At 39.7% G+C, this 10,968-nt stretch overlaps 1 protein-coding gene across 1 annotated transcript in view; it reads left to right on the top strand.

Moving 5' to 3' along the window:
- LOC124138174 (soluble guanylate cyclase 88E-like) overlaps positions 1 to 10,968 on the top strand; it is a 199,678-nt gene that overhangs the window by 181,647 nt on the left and 7,063 nt on the right. The gene's annotated exons all lie outside the window — the stretch shown is intronic.

Genomic DNA, 10,968 nt, shown 5'->3' with positions numbered 1-10,968 from the left:
TTGGAGCAAATCTAACAGCAGACGGCCCAGATGGTCATCATTACGGAAGGCAAATGTCAACATGGCCACAGATGCTGAGGGTGTTTGAAACTGATTATTTGTTTCGAGGACAGAGACAGTCATTCATTTTGTTTCCCTCCTATTGTTAGCTATGCATGTTTAGGGGATTTTGAATTATATTCTTAACATAAAAAAGCTTGGTTGGGTGGCCTAGCGGTTACAGTGTTCACTTGTCTTACTGAGAGCCTTGGTTTGATTCTCTACATGGGTTCCAATAGTCAACTTTCCCTTCATGTCGTGCAATATTCCAGCAGCTCCAGCCTTTTGATGTTTACAGTTCACAACTTTTACGATACAATCAAGCTCTTTCTTCCAAGATTTCAAAGAACATCATACGACTCTTGCTCAGACGTTGTTTGATCAAGGTTACAACATTCAAGGCTTCAGTAAAGCTTTGAAAGGGTTTTATGGTAGACATGTAGAGGACTTTTCCGAATTTGACGCATCAGTGACAAAAATGAAGACTGATGCAATTCCCTATTTTGACATGTACCACATGTTCCCGTGTTTTTTCTAGTGAACAATTGACTTGCCTTTGCATGTGTTTATGATGGGAGCCACCAGTCGGGCATGATATGTTCATCTTTTCGTGAACACCTGGTATGCTCATGGTATAGTTGGAATTGTACAATCGACTCTGCTTTTAGCAGAGATTTCTATTGAATATGAAAAGGGTTTTGCTACTTTTATTAAACTGTTCTGTAACCTACTCTTAATCGCACAAACTGCTCTTGACCTGACTACCTGTAAAGGGTCTCTGATGTTCTTTGACCTGACTATCTGTAAAGGGTGTCTGATGTTCTTTGACCTGACTATCTGTAAAGGGTGTCTGATGTTCTTTGACCTGACTATCTCTTAAGGGTGTCTGATGTTCTTTGACCTGACTATCTGTTAAGGGTGTCTGATGTTCTTTGACCTGACTATCTGTTAAGGGTGTCTGATGTTCTTTGACCTGACCATCTGTTAAGGGTATCTGATCTTCTTTGACTTGACTATCTGTTAAGGGTGTCTGATGTTCTTTGACCTGACTATCTGTTAAGGGTGTCTGATGTTCTTTGACCTGACTATCTGTAAAGGGTGTCTGATGTTCTTTGACCTGACTATCTGTAAAGGGTGTCTGATGTTCTTTGACTTGACTATCTGTAAAGGGTGTCTGGTGTTCTTTGACTTGACTATCTGTTAAAGGTGTCTGGTGTTCTTTGACCTGACTATCTGTTAAAGGTGTCTGGTGTTCTTTGACCTGACCATCTGTAAAGGGTGTCTGATGTTCTTTGACCTGACTACCTGTAAAGGGTCTCTGATGTTCTTTGACCTGACTATCTGTAAAGGGTGTCTGATGTTCTTTGACCTGACTATCTGTAAAGGGTGTCTGATGTTCTTTGACCAGACTATCTGTAAAGGGTGTCTGATGTTCTTTGACTTGACTCTCTGTAAAGGGTGTCTGATGTTCTTTGATCTGACTACTGTAAATCTTGATATTAACGCGAGCGTGAATGAAATGCAAAAAATGCGAGTGGTCTTTGCTCGCATTATTAAACATCGCATTTATATCAACAATAAGAAATTTTGGATAGCAGAAATACCAACTTAGACATACGCTGAAAACAACAACTATGTATTCCACATCACTGTTTATTGAGCAGCACGTGTTACAAGTATATAAACAATGTCATTCAAACACTAATTACATCCTGTGAATTGTAACTGCTGGAGTCAAGACAAGCGTTCTACTCACTCATGTCATCACTGATCACACCTGCAAGTCCAGACAGACGCCACCCAACACAGTGTCTTTGCTCTTTGCGACTGCATCAAAGGCCGACACGAGCCAGCGCGCACGTATTGTCTTAGCTGAAGTACTCTACTCAGGGCTAATAAGCGGTGCTATTTAGTGTGTGATTGGATTAATGTAAGGTTGGATTAAGGTGAGGATTCTCCTGTAAACCTGACAGAGGACATTTTGTTTAGATAGAAATCCGCTGATGCTTGAGAGGAGGGGGTGTGACATTCATATTGAGTCACATTTTTGGCTAGGGGCCAGTGGTTGCATTTTTTTGGAGACGCATTAATTTCACGTTTTACAGTATCTGTAAATTGGGTAGCCTAGTGGTTAAAGCATTTTACACAGTCACGTCAAAGACAAAAGTTTAATGCCAAATGCAGTGTATAAAATTCCCTGAAATTTCAGTCAGACAACCAGACCAGTCCAGAATCTTTTAGACCAATGAACACAAGAAACAAAAAGGTAAACATAAGAATAGAACTGATCAATGTCAGTTCTCAAAAAAATGAAGGTAGATTGTCAACATTGTAACTTTAACTCATTGTCATTTTATGCATCAATAATGTGTTAAGCATTAACAGTTGATTTACCTATTACATTGAATTAAAACTAGAATGCTTAGGTAGTTTAGCAAATACAATAATAGCCTGACAATCGGGCATGCAACTTTTCAAAACTGACGGTCCTCCAGCAAAATAGACTGTCTCGGACTGTCGGGCAGGTGGGTATTTTAAACACTGCCAAATGGCTACTATGCATGAAGCCTGCCCCTGTGTCTGATGCAATGAATATTGGTCAAATTGAAGTACACCCTCACTCACTCACTCATTCACTCACTCACTCTGTGCATATCAATGTTGGGATGGTGAGTGAATGAGTGGGTTAGTGAGTTGATGAGTTTGTCACTGGTTGAGTTAATGACTGAATGAGTGAGTGGTGGTGAATTGTATTTGTGGAATTTGAAATCCTTATCTGAAATAACCTTGGAGAAACATTTTGCATCCTTTGGTTGCTGCTTGCTACATGCTTACAATAAAAGCCATGCTTTTCAGAGTCTTTGAGTTAAAAACTGATTCCCAACTTGTATTAGGAAAATGGCCTTACTTCCATACCATATATACTATATCATTGGGTGTGTCTTGATCGAATCACTGGTAGATTCCAAGAAAACGTGTGTACAGCTGATTGCTGTTTCTGGCTTAGTTTACGAGAAAATACACAAGGTAATCTTAATCCCTGGATGTAAAACAATGCCTAGCAGAACAAAAAATACAATTTAAACGGTAAATAAACATGTCTGGTGATTTTTTATCTCAAATTTTAAATTTGTACTGACCAAGTTTCTCATCACCCGCTACCGGAATTCGCTGAAGGGGTAGATCTACGGTGTATTTTGTTTCTGTGCTTGACATTCAATTTTTTTTTCTCCAAAATACTGAATCCGCTAGAATGGGGTGCACACTATACTCAAGAAAATATGAAGCCCATGAAGATTCCAGGGTAGAATAGGTCTTCAGCTTGCCGTAAAAGGCGACTATGCTTGTCGTAAAAGGCGACTAACGGGATCGGGTGGTCAGGCTCGCTGACTTGGTTGATGCATGTCATCGATCCCAATTCCATGGATCGATGCTCATGATATCAATCACTAGATTGTCTGGCCCAGACTCGATTATTTACAGACCGCCGTCATATAGCTGGAATATTGCTGAGTGCGGCGTTAAACAACAAACCAACCAACCAACCAAGAAAATATGGTAGCTTTGTCTATTTTTGACAAATGACCAATGCGAAAATCTACTGGAAATAATAATTCACAAAATTCAAGTAATATATGCTCTGACTTGGTCAAATATCCAGGCTACTACTTGTGTTGATTTCAGTATTTAAATGAGTACGGGAACTGGGTTTCATACTGGGTTTAATGCTTGGTTTAATGTTGTTTGGTACAGCACTCAATCCATCTTCCCAAGACAAGGGAGTTAACTGACTGTGAAAGTCCAGTTTCCACCCTTGCCGAACTCGGCTGGAATTTCTGGGCTTGGTCGCAGTGGCTATTACAAGTTATATCCCTTCTATGTCCGTCCCATTGACCAATTAGATTCCACCTCTCATATCACTTGCATTATGCTTCAAACGAATGGCGGCACCAAGTCAAGACAAACTGGTTGATAATAAAAATCTTCATTTTGATAAAACAGGTCTTACCTCGCGAAGTACACCAAATCACATGAGCACCTTGGTTAAAAGCACGAAAAGATTTGGAAAATATTTGTTGACACTGACTTAGCGGTACACATGCATTGCAAATCCTGCTATTGACCAAAATCTGCATGGCAGTTAACGAACTCGATGTTTGATTGGATTATGCATAGACTTATTAGTCCAGCCAATATATAACTAAATATAACTCCATAATTGCAGGGACCCGTGAAGATCCGGGGTAGAATACATCTTCAGCAACCCATGCTTGCCGTAAAAGGCGACTAAGCTTGTCGTAAAAGGCGACTAACAGGATCGGGTGGTCAGGCTCGCTGACTTGGTTGATGCATGTCATCGATCCAACATTGCAAGGATCGATGCGCATGATATCAATCACTGGATTGTCTGGTTCAGACTCGATTATTTACAGACCGCCATCATATAGCTGGAAAATTGCTGAGTGCGGCGTTAAACAACATACCAAAACCATAATTGCAGGCTAGTTTGGCAAGGATGGAAACTGGACTTTCATAGTTAGCTAACTCCCTTGCCTCAGGAAGATGGACTCATTCATATCACTGCATGTCAACTTAAAGTGGAAAAGAATTCAAACAAATGACACAGGTCGTAGATGTTTTCCACTTCTTTTGTAACCCTTGATTCAGGGAGCCAGGGTTCAACTGATCCTGTCCCATCACCCTGTCCACGGGGCCACCCAAGTCCCCCTTTAAATCAAAACGTAATGTAGATGTTTTCTGAAACAGTAATATTTTCTGTGTGGCCTCGACTCCCACCGAGGCACCAATGACCCTCCGCTGAGGTCAGACATGGTCAGTCACAGCACCCCATACAATACAATGGAAGAAAGTCATATGAAGAATTCATTTTTACAGGCAACTACATTCTTAAGTAGTATAATTTTATTTACTTTGCATAGTTGGCATGCATTCAGCATGATCTAACGCCTGATCTACATTCATGGAAAATACAAAGCCAGTCGGAAACATGAATGATGACCTTTTTCCATTATTAACTTTTAAAAAAATCATGCTTACCAGGTAATAAAATCATATTCATTGTTGTAAACATGAATGCCCAACGATATGTAAACAAACAGCTCAACGGGTATGAAATGTTTCACTCTGCGTGTTTACTCGGAAGATAAACAAAGTAAACAATGGAGAGATCTGCGCAATAGCACAATGAAGGCCTGATGTTTAGCAATAACAAGTTGTTGTACGAGGATAGAATAAGAAATGAAATACAACTGCCCATGTTCACGAAGTGGTCTCAGCTCTGCTGTTTGTTAACATATTGAAATGATAATTGGGGGTTATTATTATTATTATATTATTATTATTTAATTTTTTATATTATTATTTCTACCGTATTCGACGTTATAAGCGCCCTGCTCTGATAAGCGCCCACGGCAATATTTGCTAATTTATTAGCTAGTGAAGAACCCCAATTAGCACCCCTTCCGATTGATGTATACAATACTTATTTGTTCGTGTATGATACCCACTCTTGTGTTATATGCACCCTTAATTATGGGCAATTAAATTCTGGAAAATATATCCTTCATGTAAGATACGCACATACTTTTCTTTTGTATCATTTCAGGCTGTCAGTATAAACTACGAAATTTACAATCTTTCAAATCTGTTTTTTGGGCGCTTATTACGTTGAATACAGTATTATTATTTATCACAATCCATTGGATATGATGTTTGTCCGTGGTAATTGTTTCTATGGATTCATGCTGCCTACTCAATTCCATGGGGAGTATTCACGCCATGGTATCTCATCTCATCCTACCAGGTACCCATTTTCTGCTTAGTGGACACAGATAAATGTTTCACTGAGTCATGTTTTATGACCTGTGTTGGGATGAATCACTAGAAACTGTTTAAAAAGACTTAAAAGTTTGTGAATATGTCCCCTGTATGCTAACAGACTGAGAATGTGCAGCAACCAGTATCTCTGTAAGCTTGGTGACGTAGTGTAAGGGACTAAGAGTTCTGGAAAGTATTTCTATAGCCATACATACTCCTAGGTTATTAAAGTTTCAGGAAAATAGTTTTCAAACTATGAGATTGTATTTCAGTTTAGAATTGGGGGCACGGGTGGCCCAGTCGTTTAAGCTGCCGCGATGCGCTGTGCAGGGTTGCGTCCCTTTGGCACGCCAGAAACCTATGATTGTGGGTTCAAATCCCGGTTCGCCCCGTTTATGTTTCTAGGTTTGTCAGCACCATACCCGTGCTCGTGGGTTTCACCGAAGTGGTAAACGTCTGAGACCTGCATCACTTTGGGCTTTCCTCCCACATTAAACTGACACGCCGTGATATAACTGGAATACTGTTAAAAGCGGCGTTAAAACCAACTCACTCACACTCACTCAGTTTAGAATTAGTCACAATTAGAATTGTCAGGCTTTCATTTTATGGAAGCCTCGGTGGCTGACTGGGTTAGATCGCTTACTTTGTTTGCTTGCGATTAGGTGCCTCACTCTGGCAGTGTGGGTACGAATCCCCGATCGGACTCAACCCCAAAAAGTACTAGAATCTGTACTTTACTAAGAAAGTGTTATCCCAGATATAACGTTTGTTACATTTGACCACTTTCTAAATGACATTGTGATATAAACATAAAGTGGAGGGATTGGCAAACAAGCAAATTTTGCTTATCTGAATGCCTCTCCCAAACATGATACATATACAAATTACAATGTTTTGAAAGTGACATGAGAAATAGAATACATTATATAATTGACATTAAAGATAAGTATTGTTCTGTAAATGTTTAATTACTGGATTATCTTTCATTACTACTGCTACGTTATTATTTACATTCAGAACAACAACATTGCAGTACCACATAGCAAAGCCAACATCTCAGACAAAATCTCTAAATCGGCAAGAAGATGGAATAAAACTGTGCACTGATTTCAAAATTTCAAGATTTGTTACAGTCGTTAAATATGAATTATCATTTAGAATTTACGAAATAATACATATTTTGCCTTAATGTAATGTTTAAAGGACACGTAAATAGGAAATGAAGTGCATCTGTGCACAATGAATCGCCTTCTGTTCATCATCACATACAGACAATTAAATCTCCACGCTAAAATCTTTCAGCTAGAACAACAATCAACACTTCGCAGTGCTGGAGAAGGAGAAAATGAGCCATCTGACAAAGATTAATTGTTGACATTTCAGTCAATAATTATTTTTTCTAAATTGTGTATTATATTGTGAAAATTCAAATTTTAATTTAGACACTAACTATACTAAATTACACTATTTCTATAAATAACTCTAAATAAACTAATTACACTTTTACTAAACTATGACTGGCCATAGAATCATTGCAAGTAGCTATTTATAACACTGTTTACATTTATGTAATAAAGCATAAAATATTTGATAAATATTAAAGCAATATTCTTGAACATATTTGAATGGTTTCAGTTGCAGGAAAACTTTATTTTATGATAGGTATCCTATTCAAAGAATATGACAGATTCTAAATAAAAAAAGATACACTTTGCATAATTCAACCATAAACGGAGAAAAAGTGGACTTATAATTTCAGCTCCTTTTGTTCTTTTGGTCCAGATGCTAGTACTGTTATCAAGCTGGTAATCAACAGTTGGGTAGGAAATGCTTACATCGGCATGGTTACATATATACATATGTATATGGATACCTGTAGCGACCATAAAATTTCTGAGTCCCATGATGGGATTCAAACCACGAACCTTCTGATCTGAGGTCGGATGCCTTGTCCACATGACCAAAGAGGTTAACCCCATCAGCAGGCTGACAAGGTAAGGATGTCATCTGTGGGATGACTTCACACCCTGCTACATACTTTCCCGTAAACAGAAGGCATGTCCCAGGCCGCATCGTAGGATAATGAGACTTATTTTACTCAAATAAAATATGAACGTGCTCAGACCAAACGTTGGGCGCCAATATAGTGGCCATAAAATTTCCGTGTCCTGTGATGGGATTCAAACCACAGACCTTCTGATCTGAGGTCGGATGCCTTGTCCACATGACCAAAGAGGTTAACCCCAACAGCAAGCTGACAAGGTAGGATGTCATCTGTGAGATGACTCCACGCCCTGCTACATACGTAAACACAGACATTCAGAAACTCAACATAAAGTTTAAATCCTGTTGATCCTGTCTTCATAACATTGTAATAAGTATATAAACAATGTCATTCAAACACTAATTACATCCTGTGAATTGTCACTGCTGGGGTCAAGACAAGAGTTCTACTCGCTTATGTCATCACTGATCACACCTGCAAGTCCAGACAGACGCCGCCCACGCAACACTGTGTCTTTGTTCTTTGCGACTGCATCAAAGGCTGACACGAGCCAACGCGCATGTATTGTTTTAGCGGAAGTACACTACTCAGCGCTAATAAGCGGTGCTATTTGGTGTGTGTTTGGATTAATGTAAGGTTGGATTAAGGTGAGGATTCTCCTGTAAACCTGACTGAGGACATTTTCTTAAAATATAAATCCACTGATGCTTGAGAGCAGGGGGTGTCACATTCATATTGAGTCAGATTTTTGGCTAGGGGCCAGCGGTCGCATTCTTTTGGAGACGCATTTTTTATTTCACAATTTACAGTATTCAAATGAGTCGGGTCACCGATGAAGACTACAGGTACCAGGTTCAATTCCTTTTGCTTTACCTCACATGGTTCCAAGGTGAGTAGTCATCTTCCAGATGCAAGGGAGTTATAAGTCCAATTTCCACTCTTGCCAAACTAGGCTATGCCGTCAACAGAAATTTTCTAAATCTTTTCTTGTTTTTAATCAAGGTGTTAATGTGATTTGATGCACTTCTCAAAGTAAGACCTGTTTCATTACAACATAGATCTTGATTAGAGATCAGATCGTCTTCACGGGGCACCACCATTTTGTTTAAAGCAAATGCAAGTGATATAAGAGGTGGAATCTGATAGGTCATTAGGAGGGACATAACTCATAATAGCCACTGATGGCACTACGAGCAAGCCCAGAAATTCCAGTTCTGCAAGGATGAAATTCCAGTTCGGTAAGGATGTAAACTGGACTTTTATAGTCAGTTAACTCCCTTGCCTCGGGAGTAGTAAGATCCGGGGTAGAATATGTCTTCTGCAACCCATGCTTGCCGCAAAAGGCGACTATGCTTGTTGTAAGAGGCGACTAATGGGATCGGGTGGTCAGGCCTAGTTCGGCAAGGGTGGAAACTGGACTTTTACAGTCAGTTAACGACCTTGCCTTTTGAAGATGATGAGTCGTGTTTTGCTTGTAATTATGACATTATCTGATAGGTTAGGAAGAACATATATGCTGTCATACATGGTTGTCGACTGTAGTAACTGCTTGATCAACTTGGGTAAACAAACAGACCACACTTGATGAGGAACAATGTCCAAATCTAGCACTCAATTACATTGTTCATTGTGAGCTTTGTTAAATACCGTATTCAACCCAATAAGCGCCCAGGGCGCTTAAAATAAAGACAGAAGGGGTGGGCTAATTCAGAGTCAAATTGGCGTAAATTCATCAGTAAGCCTTAAGTCACAAATATCTAAAATAAACAGAATACAGTCATGTCCCGCTTATACGGACTTCAAATATCCGGAAACCTCGGTTCCCGTACAATTTTCATTTAAAACGAAAAAATTACTATAGAATTTCCGGAACTAGTGGGGGGGGGGGGGGGGGGGGCTTATTGGGACATGGGCGCTTATTGGGTTGAATACGGTAATATACTGCAGTATGTCCAGATAAAAATGTGTCACTACATTAATGTGAGCAATGGACATTCACATTTTTGGCATTAATTTCAAGCCCACATTATTTTCTTGATTTACAATACTGTGTTCATAAATAATAAATATCTCAAACAAATATAACCTTAAGCCATGAAACAACAATATTTGCAGCAAACCAACCAGCTGTGGCCGATACCGACTTGTGTCCAGTGCTTCTGTACCATGTGGTTCCAGTACCAAACTATAATTCCTAACATGGCTGTGTGTTTTCGTTTGCAAAGATTAAAGTCAACAACGATCTCCTTGGACAATATCCGTCAGGTAGAAAAACATGGCCGAGATGACGACTTGTTTACGTGTATAGGATAACATGTTGATGACACTTCCTGCACCGTGGTGGAGGCCATTGTGGTTACTAACACCTGTGTTAACCCTCGAGTGGGGCACGCATTTCATTAACCCTTCCAGGGTTTGGTTCAGCCAGCTGCTGTTAATTGTTTGTTATTTGTAGAATGTTGCTACATGTGTATTTGGTACTTCCTACAGAATGGTTTCCATGGAAACGAACCACCTGATTCTTACTGGACCAAATATATTCTGCAAAAATTGTTTGTTTTCATAAGGGAACATTAACGGTAATTAGGTAAACTGTTCTGAATACCTCAGTGGGGATTCTAGTTTAGAATTGGTCCCCAGAAATCTATGCTGGTCATGAGAGGCGAGCCCATTTCTGGTGTCCCCCGTCGGGATATTGCTGGAATAATGCTGGAATAATGCTGAAATAATGCTGGAATAATGCTGAAAGCAGCGTAAAACCCTACTCACGCACTCACTCATAACAGGCGATGAACTTGACTGGGTGGTCAGGATCACTGACTTGGTTGATAGCGTGTCCTTGTCCCCCAATTGCAAGGATTGTTGTTCACAATGTCGACCACTGGATTCTCTGGTCCAGACTCAGTTATTTACAAACCACTGACATAAAACTGGAATATTACAAACAAACAAACAAGAGCTATCCTGAAAAATGTTTGATAGGAAACAGAAATCTACTAATGCAACAAATGTTGCAGTTGTTTGGGCAGTTGGGTGGCCCCGTGGTGTTAGCTTGCCACACTGGAGACCGTGTTTGATTCCAT

The sequence above is a fragment of the Haliotis rufescens genome, unplaced genomic scaffold (genome assembly GCF_023055435.1).
Source record: "Haliotis rufescens isolate VD_foot unplaced genomic scaffold, xgHalRufe1.0.p SCAF_6, whole genome shotgun sequence".
NCBI lineage: Eukaryota > Metazoa > Mollusca > Gastropoda > Lepetellida > Haliotidae > Haliotis > Haliotis rufescens.
Note: the sequence above shows the minus strand (reverse complement) of the source record. Positions and strands in the feature narration are given on the sequence as shown.